The sequence below is a fragment of the Eubalaena glacialis genome, chromosome 16 (genome assembly GCF_028564815.1).
Source record: "Eubalaena glacialis isolate mEubGla1 chromosome 16, mEubGla1.1.hap2.+ XY, whole genome shotgun sequence".
Taxonomy (NCBI): Eukaryota; Metazoa; Chordata; class Mammalia; order Artiodactyla; family Balaenidae; genus Eubalaena; species Eubalaena glacialis.
In genome coordinates this window covers 26,885,346-26,903,354 of record NC_083731.1, presented here as the reverse complement: position 1 = coordinate 26,903,354, position 18,009 = coordinate 26,885,346, and the positions used below count along the sequence as shown (strand labels likewise).

Here is an 18,009-nt window from a genome sequence, read left to right as displayed (position 1 = left end):
TATGGGTTGATCTAGATGATGCTGAACTCGGATATCCAGGCCAGACTGGCCTAAGGAAATGAGATTTGATTGCACATTATTCTCAGTACAGAGTAGATAAACAGGTACCTCTTTTAGATTTACAATAGTAATAGATAATAACCAGAGATTTATGTTTATACTATCATGAATATGAGAATGACATGGACTGAATGCTTGTGTTTCTCCCCACATTCTAAGAATTGGTATGGAGAAAATGAAGTGAATGTTGCAATACCTAAAAATGTGGAAGCAACTTTGAAATTAAGAACAGGAATTTCTTGTTTTACTGTACTTTGCTTTATTGCGCTTCAAAGATATTGTATTTTTTACAAATTGAAAATTTGTGGCAACCCTTCATTGTCAGATGATGGTTAGCTTTTTTTTTTAAATTAATTAATTAATTAATTAATTTATTTATTTTTTGGCTGTGTTGGGTCTTCGTTTCTGTGCGAGGGCTTTCTCTAGTTGTGGCAAGCGGGGGCCACTCTTCATCGCGGTGTGCGGGCCTCTCACTATCGCGGCCTCTCTTGTTGTGGAGCACAGGCTCCAGACGCGCAGGCTCAGTAGTTGTGGCTCACGGGCCTAGTTGCTCCGCGGCATGTGGGATCCTCCCAGGCCAGGGCACGAACCCGTATCCCCTGCACTGGCAGGCAGATTCTCAACCACTGCGCCACCAGGGAAGCCCTAGCTTTTTTTTTTTAGCAATGACGTGTTTGTTAATTAATACATTGCTTTTTTAGACATAGTGCTACTGCACACTTAATATACTACAGTATCTCCAAGGTATGCCTGTCATGGGTAGAGGCTGGAAGAGTTTTGAGCTGTATACTGGAAAAAGCCTGAATTGCCTTGAACAGACTGTTAGGAGCAATTTTGAGGAGAGCTCAGAGAGGAAAGAGGAGAGCTATAGAAAAAGCCTCAATCTTCTTAGAGAATACCTAAGTCATCCCAAACAGAATGTTGGTGGAATAAGGATGGTAAAGGCCATTCTCACTAGGTTTCACATCGAAATGGGGAACATGTGATTGGAAACTGGAGGAAAAGCATTCTTGCTATGAACTGGCAAAGAAGTTGGCTGAATTGTGTTCACATTCTAGAGATTTGTGGAAGGTAGAACTTGTGAGGGATGAATTTGGATATTTAACTGAAGCCATTGCTAGGCAAAGTGTTGACTCAGTGGTTTAGATCCTCTTGACTGCTTATAGTAAAACACAAGAGAAAGGATTTAAAGATGGAATTGTTGGGAATTCCCTGGCGGCCCAGTGGTTAGGACTCCTCACCAGTGAGGATGCGGTTCGATCCCTGGTTGGGGAACTAAGACCCTGCAATCCGTGCAGTGCAGCCAAAAAAAAAAAAAAGATGGAATTGTTTATCAAAAGGTAGGCAGAATTTAATGGTTGGGAAAATGCTCAGCTTATCATATTGTAAAGAACGAGAAAGCCCGTCACATTAAAGGGTGTGGCCAAACTGTGTGATGAAGAGATTAGTCAGCCATCTCCATAGAAACCAGGAGCTATTGTTCAAGACAATGAAAGAATGCAAATAAGGGTCGTGGGTACCTGTGGGACCTCAGTGTGTGTTGCCCACCTCGCATCTCTGGCTCTGCTCTTGAGCTCCGGGGCCACACGCCTGACTGCCCCAGGTAAGGCTCTGGCAGGCCAGGTGGCATCTCTGGAGTGTGCAGGTGACAAACGTTGGTTGTGTCTGTACTGCTGTCTCTGCAGGAGCACAGAGTGCACAAGCTGTGGGGACATGGCTGCCTCAACCAAAATTTCAAAGGATGCAAGTCAGAGCCATTGGGCACTGGATCTCACCCCAAAATTGTGGACAAAGACTTTAGTTTTGGGGGAGGGTCCAAGCAGAGAGCCAGGATGGGTCTTTTCAGCCAAGCTGTGGGGACAGCGCTGCCCAGAGTCTTGGGGACCAGTCTTTGCCTGGCAGAACTGCAGGGGCAGGACCCTTGGCCCAGTGGACCTGGAGGGCAGATTATTAGGCCAAAGAGAATTGTTCTTGAGCCTTAAGATCTACTGGAACTTGCTCCACTGGATTTTGGGCTTGCTTGGTACAGTCACTCCTTTCTTATTTCCTAATACTCCGTTTTGGAATGGGAATGCCTGTCCTATGCCTGTTCTACCACTGTGTTTTGGAAGCAGGTAACTTGTTTGATTTCCCAGGTTCACTGCGAGAGCAATTTGCCTCAAGATGAATCATATCTTGAGTCTTACCCATCTGATTTAGATGATGTTTAGATAAGACTTTGGACATAGATTTTTAAAGTTAATGCTGGAATGATTTAAGACTTTTGGGGCTATTAAGATGGAATGACTATATTGCGCATGCATGAATTTGGTGGGGCGGGGAGAGGTCAGTGGCAGAATGCTATGAACTGAATGTTTGTGTCCTCCCCAAATTTATATGTTGAAACCTAACTCTCAATGTGACTGACATGTTTACAGGTGGGGTCTTTGGGAGGTGATTAGGTCATGAAGGTGGAGCTCTCATGAATGGGATTAGTGACCTTATGAAACAGACTCCAGAGAGCTTCCTTATTTCTTTCACCACTTGAGGACACAGCAAAAAGATGGAACCAGCTTCTATGAACCAAGAAGGTGGCTTTCACGAGACTCCGAATCTGCTGGTGCTTTTATTTTTGACTTCCCAGCCCCCAGAAACATGAAAAAGAAATATTTGTTGTTTATAAGCGACCTAGTCTAAGGTATTTTGTTACAGCAGCTTGAACTAAGAAAGAGTAATAGATATTTATTAAAAGTATTTAAAATTGAGCATCATGAACATACGTTGATCTTTTCAAATGGTCTTGTTAAAAGGAAAAGAAATTGAAAATTGGACTTTCGGGGAAGAGGATCTTCTGGAATGTATAATTACATTACTTTCAAGTAGTGCTTTCTAATCACCACCCTGGTCAGAAATGCTTTATGTCCTCCGTTGTATTGGTAAAGATGACCAATATCAATCATTTTCAAAAGGTTTTTATTGGGATTGTAATGTCAGTCTTTTGAGAGATTAATTTTTTGAAAGTATTTATGGATATCTTTTATGCACTAAACAGTACTAGGCACCGAGTTTATAAAGTGAGAAGACAGGGAGGGGACCTCTCAGTGACACAAATCAACAAAATGCTGGTTATTTCCGTGGGATATGCTGTTTTCCACTCCTCTCCACTTCTGTGAACCTGTACTGTCTCCCTGTTAGCATATAGAATATAATCTCATCATAACATGTATAGTGTATAATCTCATCCAGCTCAAGGGCATGTGACCCAGAACAGGCCAATTAATGCCTTTTCCATGTTTTTTTCCAATTGGAGCTAGACAGTAAGGTCCCTTGTCACCTTGTCAGGACCCGTTAGGATTCAGACCCAGAACTTTCAGTGTGTGATCTCTGCCTCTGCAGAAGGAAAGAATGGAACCTATGCTCAAAATGAAGCAGAGATGAGAATGCTGGGAAGGAATGTCTTGACAACTTTGAGTTTCTGGATCCAAATGATGTTGAGACCAGCCCCACCTCTTGCTTTTGTTTTGTTTGGTTACACCAGCCAAAGAATCTCCCTTTTTCAGTGAAGACAGTTTGAGTTGACTTTCTTTTGCTGCAAACTAAAAGGTCTTGACCAATCACGGGAGCTAACGTTCAGTATCATATTTATTACCGTAGAATGAAAGAAAGAATATCACCTCCTAATAGGACAAGGTCTAGCAGAATGTATGATGATGATGATGGTGATAAGAAAAAGAATAAGAAAGAGCAGGAAAAAGAGGAGGAAAAGGAGGAAGAAAACATTAATAAAAATCTAGCTGACATCTATTGATTTTCTAATTTTTATTAGGCTTTGTACTAAATATGTTACTTGTATTAGCTCATTTAATCTTACAATAACCCTATGAGATGTGTGCTATTTTTATCTCAAATGTATAGATGATAACATTGACAAAGATGTTAAGTAGTCTTCTCAAAGCCACATGACTAAGAGAGTCAGAGAGATAGAGGCAGAGTCAATATCCACTTTAGTAGGCTCTCAAGTGATATTTGCTGATGGAAAGAAAGAATGAAAGATACATGAACATAAATAATTATACTGCAATGTGATAGAGGTTTAATCTTTAAAACATTACTATAAAGAAGATACTATTATTAACCTCATTTCATCCACGTGGAAATTGAGGTTTAGAGAGTGTAGTGGGTCTTCCTAGGCCATCACTTAGCTAGAAAGTGGTGGAGCTGGGACTATACCCAAGCTGACTTTAAAGTACCCTTGGATATTTTTCTATAAGGTGAGATCCTAAGTAGGAGACCACCTTTATTTTATTTTATTTTTTTACGTCTTTATTGAAGTATAACTGTTTTACAATGTTGAGTTAGTTTCTGCTGTATAACAAAGTGAATCAGCTGTATGTATCCATATATCCCCATATCCCCTCCCTCTTGCGTCTCCCTCCCACCCTCCCTATCCCACCCCTCTAGATGGTCACAAAACACTGAGCTGATCTCCCTGTGCTATGCAGCTGCTTCCCACTAGCTATCTATTTTACATTTGGTAGTGTATATATGTCAATGCCACTCTCTCACCTCGTCCCAGCTTACCCTTCCCACATTCTCCATGTCCTCAAGTCCATTCTCTATGCCTGCATCTTTATTCCTGTCCTGCCACTAAGTTCATCAGAACCATTTTTTTTTAGATTCCATATATGTGTTAGCATACGGTATTTGTTTTTCTCTTTCTGACTTACTTCACTCTGGATGACAGACTCTAGGTCCATCCACCTCACTACAAATAACTCAATTTCATTTCTTTTTATGGCTGAGTAATATTTCATTGTATATATGGGCCACATCCACCTTTAAATGAGACTTTAAAACATTTTGGTGCTTTATCCATTTTTGGATCTTTCTTCCTACAATTTTCCTGTAACTATTTCTTTAAGTTTTGTGTTGTTAACACACTTATATATTACATCCTTTTCAGATGTATTATTTCTATCTTTTTGCAGGATCTTCATTAAAATCAGAGCATTCAAACACAATAATAGATAGTCCTTCTCATTTTAAACCAAATCTCATACACATTTCCACAAAAACCTTTTGAAAATTATTGTTGTTGGTCACCTTTACCAATACAATGAGGGCATAAGGCATTTTGACCAGTGTGATGATTAGAAAGTGCTACTTGAAACAAATATAATTATACATTCCAGAAGGTGCTCTTCCCCAAAAGTCCATGTGCATCTTTCAATTTCAAGTAAATAAATCTATGTAGCAAAGAAGGCAATCTAAAAATGAAGTCCATCCCCCAGCTATTATTCATCTGATTTGCTAGCTGCTACTTCTTTCACTGAGTCATCTATTTTCTTACTACATTTATGTGGATAAATGGTCAAGAACATATCTCTGTGGATGGCATATTTTAGCTATCCATTTTTCAGTTCTTCCTTAGCTTAGGTACTGTTCTATGCTAACTTCATATCAGTTCATTAAGTTCTTTGGTGAATTCAAACATTGCAGTACTCTTTGAATACAAAAAGTGGTTGTCTTTAGCCAATATTTCGTTTCTAATACAATATGTAAACAATCTTCATTTTTGGCTTTTTGAACAGTGCTGTTACAAATTGCAGCTTGTATTTCTGATTCTTTTCCCCAAATAAATCTTTGAAAATAAATCAGTGTGCTATTTCCCAAACTTACATCATACAACCCTGACATTTGAAAAGTTTCAACAATGTGTCTTGGAAATATTTCCATGTCTTTTTAGTCAAAGTTTCATAACTTAATCCCTATATGGGCAATTTCTGACTTCTTTGCATCTTTTCCTGATTATAACTCTACCAAAAAAGCTTTTAAGGGTCTCTGGCCTGTTTTTTTTAATATCAAATAAGAGAAAGAAGCAAACATGCTCTCACACGTAAAAATGTAAATACACTCTAGAATACTTTGATCATTGTCTGCCTAAGGATCTTTCTTCTTCTCTTCAGGGTCTTCTGGGAAGTTGTTGGGTATCAGATAACACCAGATAGAGCTTTTTCTTCCTCTTTTTCATGACTGCATTTCCCTCCTTTCCCTATTAAGCATTAAATCCTCTACTTTCAGGAATTTCTAATTCTCCCTCTTTTCAAATCTATAATTGGTATAATTTGGGAACGCTGGTTTTTGCTCTTTTTTGACTCCGTTCCATGTTTTGCTCCTCTTACCTTTCTTCATCCAGATCTTTAGCGCCAACGTTTCTTCCTGATTTGCCTACTTATGCCCACTCTTCTGTCATTACTGTAGGGGCTTTCTCGTTCATTCCTTCCTTGGTATTTTTCTACAGAATCATCATAGCATAGATTTGAAATACAAAGTAATTATTATTCTCATATTAGGCATTATTTGTAAAGAAACCGAAGGACAGTGACCTGAGTATGTCACCGAAAATGAATGACAGACCCAGGTTCAGAGGTTAGAGTTCAGACCCAGGTTCAGAGGTTAGAGTTCAGGCTCAACTCTTAGTCCAAGGCTATCCCATCTAGACTGCTGTTTCTCATTTTAGGAGAGTGTGAACATGACATTTTGAGCCCCAATTTTAATTTATTTTACCTTTATATAAATTCACAACGGTAACCTCCAACCTCATATTTAGTAAGATGTTAAATTTTTTTTTCAGGGCTTCCCATTTTAAGTAGCGTTTCCCACAGGATGCTTACCTGAAGGCCAAAAAAAAAAAAAAAAGTGATGTGCACTGGATCAGACCTGCTTGACTCAGCAAATTTCTGCAAATTAGACAGATGATGTGCATAACCTCAAAGTATCTTTTTTAAGAAGTAGCATACCACAACCGATTATTAGTCCTCAGACGTACAATCATCCTAGGCATCAAATAGCTTCCAATTTGATGCATTTTATCCTTTCATTGATCAGACTGTTCTCTTTTTTTTTTTTCTGGAAAAAAATAAATTCTGGAAAGATTTCTTCTGATGCTGAAGAAATCTTGAAGGCTTATCATTGGACTTTGATGGAATTAGAAGCCCCTGATTTGTTCAGAAAATCTCAGACAAGTTTAAAAATAGTACATATTTAGTTAGTAAAACTAACCGAGGAAAAGAGCATATGGTTATATTAGTTAGTGGGTTCTATGAATAGCATTCACATATAACTCTTTTTCACTTAACAAGGAGTTGTAATTTCTGTACCTGCAGATACATGCTGAACCAGGCTTATTTTGAGCAGTATGTTTCCCCTTTTGTAGAATATAGTGTCACATGAAACCATGGGGGAAAAAAACAGAATCGATTTATAATTTCAATCAGCTAATTCTTTAACGTATTCCTGATGTTTGATTTCCAAAAAGTTGTTAAGCTGTCTGGACAGAATACAATTATTGATCACCTATATTTTGGGGGTTGACTTTCTTGTTTTAACCAAAAAAATGTGATTTTCCCTTTTCCCTTGAGCCATTGCAAGAAAGGTACCATTGCAAGTGTAAAGGAGGACCTTTTTCAAATTAATTTTTGCTCTTTATTTGACTATACTCAAATTGACATGTAATTTGTGTGAGGCTGTGAAATTGTGGACATTGGAAAAAACTTTCCTGCATTACTGAAAGAAATCCAGGTGGCTGGCTTCTCCCTGTCACATAGCCCTTTCAGCACCATTAACCCCTTTTTCCTTTTCTGAGGTGTTTCAGTACCAGCGTACCTTGTTTGGTTCAAGTACAAAAATTAAATGGGCTTTTTAGCTAATCTAGCTAAATGTTCTAGCTAATCACTCAGCAACTAATTTTTCTATGATCTTGGCAAAAATTTCAAGTAAGAGAATCATACATTCTAGGTCATTCTTGTGGTCCCATGTTTCTAGCATAGATGAATAGCAGTGGACTTTTTCAAAGGACAGATCTGGGTTTAAATCCCATTTCCAGTACTTACAAATTAGGTAGCTTTAGGCAAGTGTGACGGTTAATTTTATGTCAACTTAACTGGGTCATGGGGCACCCATATATTTGGTTAAATACTATTCTGGATGTTTCTGGGAGAGTGTTTTTGGATGAGTTTAACATTCAATTTAATAGACTGAGTAAAGCAGATTGCCTTCTCTAGTGTGGGTGGGCCTCATCCAATCAGTTGAAGGCATGAATAGAACAAAAAGGCTGACCTTCCCCTGAATAAGAAGGAATTTCTCCTGCCTGATTACCTTGGAGCTGAGACTTTTTTTTTTTTTTTCTGCTTTCAGACTTGAATAGAAACATTGGCTCTTCCTGGATCTCCAGCCTGCCAGCCTTTGAACTAGAACTATACTGTTGGCTCTCTTGGGTCTCCAGCTGACTGACTACAGATCTTGGGACTCGTCAGCCTGCATAATCATGTGAGCTAATTCCTTATAATAAATCTCCTTCCATATATAATTTATATAGGATATATATATCCTATTGGCTCTGTTTCTCTGGAGAACTCTGACTAATATAGCAGGTTACTCATTCTTTTGCAATGAGTGATTTCATCACATGTGAAATAGGGATAATAACACCCATTTTACAAGGTTGTTGTAAGGTTTATGAGATCAGGAGGGCAAAGCATGTTGCACAAAATAGGTGTTTATAAAACAGTAACTGTTGTTATTATAATGATTATTTTTCAGAGCACAGATTCTTTCTAATCTTAAAAAATACAGTTATAGTTAGTCCAATTTTTTTCTTCTTTCTAACTTTTTCTTCCACCTGCAGTTAACTTCCTTTTGATTTCTGACTCAGTGCTGTTTATGTTCTGATGCCATCTCTTTCAAAATTCCTGGTTGAATTTTTTTCTTATAAAATTCTTTAACTCAGCAAAGCAGCCCATGATCCATTGGTAATACTCTTTTTTAAAAAAAATTAATTAATTAATTATTTTTGGCTGCATTGGGTCTTCGTTGCTGTGCATGGGCTTTCTCTAGTTGCGGCGAGCAGGGGCTACTTTAGTTGCAGTGCGCGGGCTTCTCATTGTGGTGGCGTCTCTTGTTGCAGAGCACGCGCTCTAGGTGTGCAGACTTCAGTAGTTGTGGCAAGGGGGCTCAGTAGTTGTGGCTCGCGGGCTCTGGAGCGCAGGCTCAGTAGTTGTGTTTCATGGGCTTAGTTGCTCTGCAGCATGTAGCATCTTCCCAGACCAGGGCTTGAACCGGTGTCCCCTGCATTGGCAGGCGGATTCTTAACCACTGTGCCACCAGGGAAGCCCCCATTGGTAATACTTTTGATTCTCATTTTCTGGCTCCCCAGCCTCCAACTGCTTTTGACCCTATCACTTAAGATTGAGGCATCTGGCTTTACCTCTGGGTGACACACATTCCTTAGGCCTGGACAGCAAAAGAAGATGTCGTGAGAATGTGGGCCTTTCACGCTTAAAGTCAGGGTCTAGGAGTGTAGTTGGAAGAGGTATTGGGATGGGGGGCTTGGGGTCAGATGAGTCACGTCAAATACTCAGTGTAGTGTTTCCTCTACAAATCCTTCTGAGGTAAGCTCTTTTTCTCCCTGACTTTTCCTTTTTTCCCAGTCCCTGACCACTACTCCCTTAACCCTCCAGATACACATACACTATTTTCTATTCTACCACCTTTCTCTGACTTGCCTTGCTCTGTGTGTATGTGCAGCAATATTGCCCTTACGAGTGGTGTTTGGGTAAGTACCCCTCTTCTTTCATTTCTTTGACTCTAAAGTGGTGCTAGTAACACTTACTCCTGGGATTTGGGGGAAAATTAAATAACACAATGTATACAAACTGTCTTGTATCCTGCCTAGGACACAGTAAGTATACCATAAATTGTAATCAATGCTATTATGTGACTCAGTTAGAATAGGTTATGAGTTCCAGAGTGAGGATACAGAGGGGGAGATTAGGCCAGAAAGATGGAGGGCAATGCAACCTTATCAAATTAATGTGGGCAAAAAACTATAGTTGAAGTTACTTTTGTATGTTAAAAATGTGTATTGTCTAAGTATATACATATTAGTAGCATATATTATATATTTTAATATATATCAATCTATATCTATATTAGTATATATAGTAGTATGTATTATTAGTAATATATTAGTAGTAGTATATATATTAGTAGTATATATAGATAAATAGTATATATTTTTATATATACTTTACGTATATTATATATATATTAAATATTATATATTCACTATACTTTAAGTATATTATATATACTTAAAGACCAAACCAAGGTCAAAGATTAAGCTGTCTGGCCAAATAGAGGCAGCAGGAGAGAAGAAGTACTGGAGATGGTTTGTAGGGACCCAGAAAGTCTAGAAGGAAGCAGAGAGGATTGTAGTCCAGGAATGACAGGAGTATATAACACGGGAAAAGTCCTAAAAGATGACAGGCTGGCAAGCTTGCAAAAAGACTAGATTTTAAATGTTCTCACCACACAAAATCTTTTATGTGACATGACAGAGGTGTTAGCTAATGCCATGGTGGTAATCACTGCAAAATATAAATGTATCAACTCAACACATTGTACACCTTAAACATACCAATGTTATATGTCAATGATACCTCAATTAAAACCAAAAAATCGCTACAGCCAGAGTGGGAAGGACCACGGGTGCTCAGGCATTGACGACTTGCCCTCTCCCGTGGTGGCAGCACCCACTTAACGAGGATGGATGTGGCTGAAGGTTATCTGTGGGGACCAACCAGCTTTTTCTGGATCACACGGCCAGCCAGAGAATTAGAATTTGATCCCAGCACTTTCGAACACCAGCTGCTCTGCAGAGCGAGCTTTTCACCACATCCCACATTCCTCTAACACGTGTTTTCTGAGAAATCTTCAGGAAAGAGCAGCTACTTGAGCTAGCTTTTGAAAGGCATTCTCAACAAAGGGCCCTGAATGGGAGAGCTCGGCAAGTTTAGAAAAGTTAGAGCAGAGAGTGTTCGAGTATAGGCGCAAAGCAGACGTGAAAATGGAGCAGGAGCTTTAAAAAAAAAAAACTACAATTTGAGGTCCCTGAGCGAAGTGGAAATGTTACTCGGGAGTCCTGGAGTTATTGAGGAGATCATTAGAAGATGTGAAGCAGGAGTGACATGATGAGATTTGTGTTTGAACACGTAATGAATGAATTGGAAGGGAATTCAGCTGGAAACTAGTAGATCAATTAAGAAATATTTTAATAAATGATAAGAAATGTCAAGAAGTCCAATGTAGGAAATGTTTGTGATGTTGGAGAGCAGGGGATAACTTTGATAGATATTAAGCACGTTCAGTGTAGGTAAGTGAGGGAGAGGGAGGAGTCGATAAATGAGATACTTAATACAGGAGGAGTGACTTCTGCTACCAAGAGATTCTCCAGTTGGCTTGAGGGCCCTGCTTTATCAGGAGAGTTTTGGCAGGTAATGTGCACCTTGCCAGAACTTAGGCTACTACAAAGATTTCTAGGAGGAATCCATTCATGGCATTCCTACCTTGTGAAGTATAGGGATACACTCAGATCTTATTTAATAGTGAGAGTAGATTACCTTTGAATTGCACCTTCTCTGAATCACTGTCACATATAGAGTGTTGTTGAGCTCTAAAGCATATTTGGTTCAAATTTATAGTTATACAACAGGTATTTTTTTCTGATGCTGAATATGAGGACTTGAAAATATGATGTTAAATAAACAGACCATTCCAGCATATTGTGGCATGTCTATAAGTACCTGTTCAGTTTATGAATTCTGTATATACTCTTTAAAAAAACAGCACCATCTGCCATGATACACCCAGGACAGCTAGTTATTTTTGTAGGTGTTGAAATGGATATCTATTTAGCTTTGTCTTTGTAGGTGTCTATGATTAAATGTTATTGAGTATTAACAAATAAAACCCTTTATGACTTTTTTCCTAAAATCTAATGCAGCATGATATAGAACTTAATACCCCTAATTGCAAACTAACAAGAGCTGCTTTTACAATTACTTCAATGTTTGTATGGTTATGACTCATGAACAAATTACTTTCATGGCTGGGTTGTGTTTATACAAGGCAGGGTGTGAATTTTAAAAGTGGATCAACAAGATGGGACAGATTTAGGTGTGGACATATTTATGTAACATGTTTAAATATGGGCATAGAGAAGGAGAAAAACAAATACCTCTTTTGGCATGTTCAGTAGTTAAAGAAGATTTTGTGCACTATTGTATTAATAAACATTTATGGAGATTGAATGAAAATTGGCATCAGGTAGGGTTCTGGCAAAAAGCCCTTTAGTAGAGTCAGTTGAAAGCTAGTGACACGTTAAATCCTTAAGAAAATATGGAATAATGCCACTTGCAAATCCTTCACTTACAACAGATGGAATGCAAGCTCATTCCAAATGGCAGACAACTCAACAGTGGCAAATGAAATTAAACCAATAATGGTAGTATGAATCTGTGAAAAAAGGAAGTAGACATACAACCCAAGAAATTCAAATGGAATATTACTACTGTGTTTCACATCTAGTAATACACCTCACTCACAGGTCATGTTCTAATTTACTTGCGTGATTGTTAGTCATACTGTTTGTCCTGTTCTATGCTGATAGGCCCTTTTGCAAATACAGCCCAGGTACTGTTACGCATTTAACCCAAGTCTGAGTCTGTATCCCTCAGATTTTAAGAACAGACACTATGCCCAATGCAGTCCTTATATACAGTAGGCTCTCTGAAGGGCTGACAAGGTCTGAAATAACTCTTCCCAGAACAAGGGTTAAAAACCTGAACCTTCTCTATGGTTCTGAAAACATTCCATGTTTCTCCTAACCAACTCTGCCCACGGGTAATGCCAGCCTGCTTATAAGCAATCTCTGAGCAAGTTCAGAATTGTGCAGTAAATAGTACACTATGCATTACCATTTATACTACAGCTAAATTGGTCTTATTAAGAGATTAACTATAGGACAAAAGATAACTCCTAGAGGCTTAAGAATTCCCTTTAAAAATGTATCCTTAAGGAGGAGCCTAGAAAAAAGAATTATCATCCAGCTAACAAGATATTTAGGAGGCAGTGTTGGGGGTAGACACTGTATAACAAAGGGGCTCAGACATACTACATAGATGTGCATCCTAGTAAGTGTTCCATGTATACATATAATTATTTACATGGGCTAAATCAAATAGACGCCTGCATCGTATTCCACTTTTACTTACTTTCTTTCTTGAGATTTTCTGTTACTAATAATTAGGAGACTACATGACATTGTTTGTCACAGGCTCAAATCTTGATTCAGGATTTCTGGGATTTCAACTCTAGGTAGATAATCAGCAGCATCTTTAGGGAACTTTTATAGAGAACAGCTTCTTCTTCCCCGGAAATACTTGGCAAAAATTGTGATTTAATATTCTTGCCCTGAGCTTAGTGGCATTCTCTGATCTTCCCATCATTCTTGCTCATTTCCCAGAGACAATGATGCTTCCCTACTTCCTCTGGCTACCTTCTCTCTAGAGGGTAGCTAATATCCATGCTCTTAGGTACAGAATCACAAGCTTTTTTCAAGGGCTAATTTATTGCAGTAAAGTTTCTCGGAATCCTTGGAGACTGTCTAGAAGGTATACATTTTCCTGATGACTGCAGAATACTATCCAAATGATCCCTTAAAATATCTTCACAGGTACTGCACTGCAAAGCTATTCAGACTGGAAGTGTCAAAACTCTGGTACCCATACGTAGTAAGAATCCTGATGGATTTTTCATATGTCCCTGCCATAAATCTGTGAGGGGTTATGGACTTTGTCTTCTTTCTCTCTTTTATCCACATATCCAGTCCTGTTCATTCCACCTATTTAGCAATCTCTTGAATCTTCTCTTTATCCCAAGCACCTTTACCATAGCTGAGCCACCTGCTGTAAAAATCTCTTTTATTTCCCCACATGTACCCCTAATCCCTTCTGATCATTCTTCATACAATAGCCGAGGTAACTTTATAATAGTACAGACCTTATTATATTCTTTTCCTAGTTTAAACCCTCCCAATGACTCCTGATTGTTCTTAAAATAAATCCGAATCCTTAATGTGGTGGCTAAGGCCCTATCTGGTCTGAGACCTGTCTACCGCAAAGGCCTCATCTTTTGTAAGGCTCTCTCTTGAGCTGTGATCTCTGGCCATCTTCCGAGATTTCCCTCCTGTCTGCCTCAGGACCTTTACACATGCTCTTCCCTCTTTTGGAAATACTTTTCTGCACCCTCCATCCACTCCTTTACTCAGCTAACTCCTACTAGTTCTTCACTTTTTAACTTAAATATCCTTTCTTCAGGGAATCCTTCATTGACTCTGGTTCACACCTTCTGAATAGGTAAGGTCACTAATTATACACTCTCAGCACAGTGAACTTTATTAACCAACTGTCACTGACATTAATTGTTTTATGCTTATTTTCTCCTTTAGACTTTAAGCTCCAAATGAGCATAGACTGTATCTTGTTCTTGTTTATAATGTTTACACCACTGTTTTCCCTACGCCTAGCTTGGAGCATTGCAACCAGTAGGTGCTCAATATATATTTATCTGTCACTTGCTAAGTGTCTCTGGAAGTGCATGCATAGCCTTTGGCTCAATAAGGTAAACTTGAACAACTCTAATAGTTTCTGATTATACTTTTTTTTTTTTTTTAATTTTATTTATTTATGGCTGTGTTGGGTCTTCATTTCTGTGCGAGGGCTTTCTCTAGTTGCGGCAAGTGGGGGCCACTCTTCATCGTGGTGCACAGGCCTCTCACTGTCGCGGCCTCTCTTGTTGCGGAGCACAGGCTCCAGATGCGCAGGCTCAGTAGTTGTGGCTCACGGGCCCAGTTGCTCCGCGGCATGTGGCATCTTCCCAGACCAGGGCTTGAACCCGTGTCCCCTGCATTGGCAGGCGGATTCTCAACCACTGCACCACCAGGGAAGCCCCAGTTTCTGATTATACTATTAAGACTTCGGAGCATATAAAAAATCCAATTTTTCTCTTATTTTTTGGTTTGGACAAAACTGCTCATGTTAATAGCTTGTCCCTGGGAAATTATGTCTTTTTCTTTTAATCTCATGTGATGCCTGTACAATATGTAGATGAATGTTTGGTGAATTCTTAATAAATGCTTAAGAAGGCTTTCCACTGCCCTAATTCTTTGTCTTCTTTAGCATCTCTAGTGATTTAGCTATTTTTAGTTTGGTTGTTCTCTTGGTTTAATATTAACCTCTGAATTCTAGGAACCTGGTACAAGTGTCCTAAAGATCTGGACTGGAGGATACTTTAAATGACACATCACCATGTTCTACTCACAACTATTCCCCTTTCCCTCTTGACCATTTATCCTCGTCTATAGGGTGATTTACTTCTCAAGCTGCTACATTGTCTAGAAGGGTATTGGTGACCATGCTCATCAAGTCAAAAGCTGCCTTTCAGACCCAAAGTACCTAGTCATTCTTCCTGCCACAGAGCTCACTAGGTCCCATGCAATTAAAATTCAGAATTGGATTGTCTTTAATGAGTATAATATTGATGTTATCCAAATTAAATATGAGTGATAAAAAATATACACAGATGGAAAACGATGTTTGTAGTTCTTTCTTATCTAGGGTGAAAGTTTTACCTACTTACTAAATGGCAATATTTTTATAACCTCTCTTTGGGTTTGGAATATATGTAATTTTTAAAACGGTGTCATATAGTCTGAAAGGGCATCTGTTTATGATGAAAGAAAAACCACAGGAATCACATCTGCTCTTACACCTGATTTAAGTAATATTTACTACCTGTATGTGATTATACTGATAGCAAGATACTCATGTTTGGACCCACATACCAGACTGGATTTTTATAAACAGTTACTGCTAACTGAATTGCTCCTGTGTTTCTTTCTGGACTGTATGATACAGCAGAAATTCAGGAATATGTTTTGCTTCTCTTTTCTTCTTATCATCTTTCAGAGGTTTCAAATTAACAAAGGTTAATAATGAGAATAATTTCTTTATGTATTAGCATATATGTCCTAATTTAGAATGATATAAAGATAAACACATCTTATGATTTTTTTATTCTAGATTTCATTTAATTTTCAGCCTCTAAACCTATGAATGTTGAAAACTGTGCTTGGGCATAGATTTTGTGCCTCTTCTTGAAAAAAGGTGATCTTTGGGCGAAGTCCTATAATGACTTATTTCTCTGGCTTACACCTAAAACATTTTCCTTCAGTTATTTATTTTTAATTTAATTCTTCAAGTCATACATAAATATGTTCTCATTGCACAAGATGTAAACAATACAGATAAAGTAAAAGTCCCTCTTGGTAACCCCATGTCAATCTCCTAATCCCATTCCCTTTCCCAACAGTGACCATGACTAAATGTTCGATATGTGTGTTTGTTAAACTTTAAAATTCATTTCATACATATATATATGCTAATACATAGGTTAAATTTATCATAAAAATATATCATGACCTAAATCAAATTACTCTTTTGCTTAAAACTCTCCAGGAGCTTCTTATTTTACTTCATACCTTATTTTACCGTGTACCTCACCCTGGCCTCCACGGCCCTTCGCGATCTGATCCTTGCTTGCTTCTCTAACTCATTTCCTACACTATCCCATTTCTTTACCAAGGTCCAAGAACATTGGATCATTCCATCTCTTTAATACATTCTGTCTTGTTAATACCCTGCATGTTCCTCCCTTACAGTATGTTCCTGAGCACTTTTCTTTACCTGGAAGAGTCCACACCCAACATTTACATGGCTAGTACTGCCTCATCATTCAAATCTCGGCTCAAATACCGTTTCCTAAGAGAAGTCTTTTCTCAGAGGCTATTCTGGTCATTTTGTCTCCTGCTAGGTACTCTCGAGCTAACTATTCCGTTTGAGTATTCACAGCACTTACTACTACTCAGAATTTTATAATGGAGACAGACAAAACAAACCGTGATTGTTATGTACTTTCTGTACTAGAATATAAGCTTCATGAGGGCAGGGTCTTTGGCTTGTTCATCTATTTATATCTCCTGCACCTACAATGGCACTTGACACATAATAACTGATTGTTGAGCAATGAGGACTAGAAAGCAAAGAAAGTCCTGTCACGTCATGATTCGTACCACGATGGAGGTGCAAGTTCTATTTATAGTTGTGGGTAACGAGTAAGTTACTTAACTTCTTTTGAGTATTCTCACGTTTACAATACTTATGATGATAATAGAATCTGCTTCGTCAAGTTGTCGTCAGACTATTAACTGGGATAATGCGAGCAAAGTGACCGGCCTTGTACCTGGCATATAGTATGTGCTCAGTGGTCATTAAAAGGGGAGTGACGGGGGACATAGGTATATGTATAACTGATTCACTTTGTTATAAAGCAGAAACTAACACACCACTGTAAAGCAATTATACTCCAATAAAGATGTTAAAAAAAATAAAATAAAATGAGGTATTTAATTCTTTTTTTTTTTTTTTTTAAAAGGGGAGTGACGTTAGCATCGTGGCTGAAAAATATGTCCCTCTTTTGTGCCCCGCTCCCAACCCCAGCAACAATTTGGCATCTATCCATGGAAAAAAAAAAGTGCCTTGGTGAGAGCTGTGGGATTCAGCACCAAACACAAAGCGACCTGGCAGGAGTCTCAGCCACCCATGTGTCAGATGATAGGCATATAGACCTCAGTCCCAGCTGTGGACACTGCAGTGGCCTGTGAACTGGCTCCAGCCCTTCTTGGCTGTGGTCTTGAAGCCCCTGGAGAACACTGTCGTAGCCAATCACTCACGGATGAGAAAGCCTTCGTGGAAGTCCAGCTTTAAAGCAGAGAATTTCCAGCACAATACTGGAGCAAAATATAGGAGTTTAGGTGAAGTGGAGAGGGTAAGAGGAACAGTTTGGCTTTATCCATGTCATTTCTGTCTCGAGGTGGCATGGCTTAGGGCAAAGAGAAATCGTTTTGGCCCTAATAAATAAAGTCAGGAATGAAAGAGAAACTATTACAATTGATAATCACAGAAATACAAAGCATTGTAAGAGGATACTAGGAGCAATTATACACAAACAAAT

General features: G+C 38.6%; 1 long non-coding RNA gene across 1 annotated transcript in view; it reads left to right on the top strand.

The window, feature by feature from the left end:
- The window catches only part of LOC133076572 (uncharacterized), a 108,269-nt gene extending 90,624 nt beyond the window's left edge, over positions 1-17,645 (top strand). Inside the window, exons 3-4 of the long non-coding RNA XR_009697556.1 lie at positions 8,236-8,367; positions 17,431-17,645. This is a non-coding gene — a long non-coding RNA (uncharacterized LOC133076572). The remainder of the gene's footprint in view (positions 1-8,235; positions 8,368-17,430) is intronic.
- The last annotated feature ends 364 nt before the right edge of the window (positions 17,646-18,009 follow it).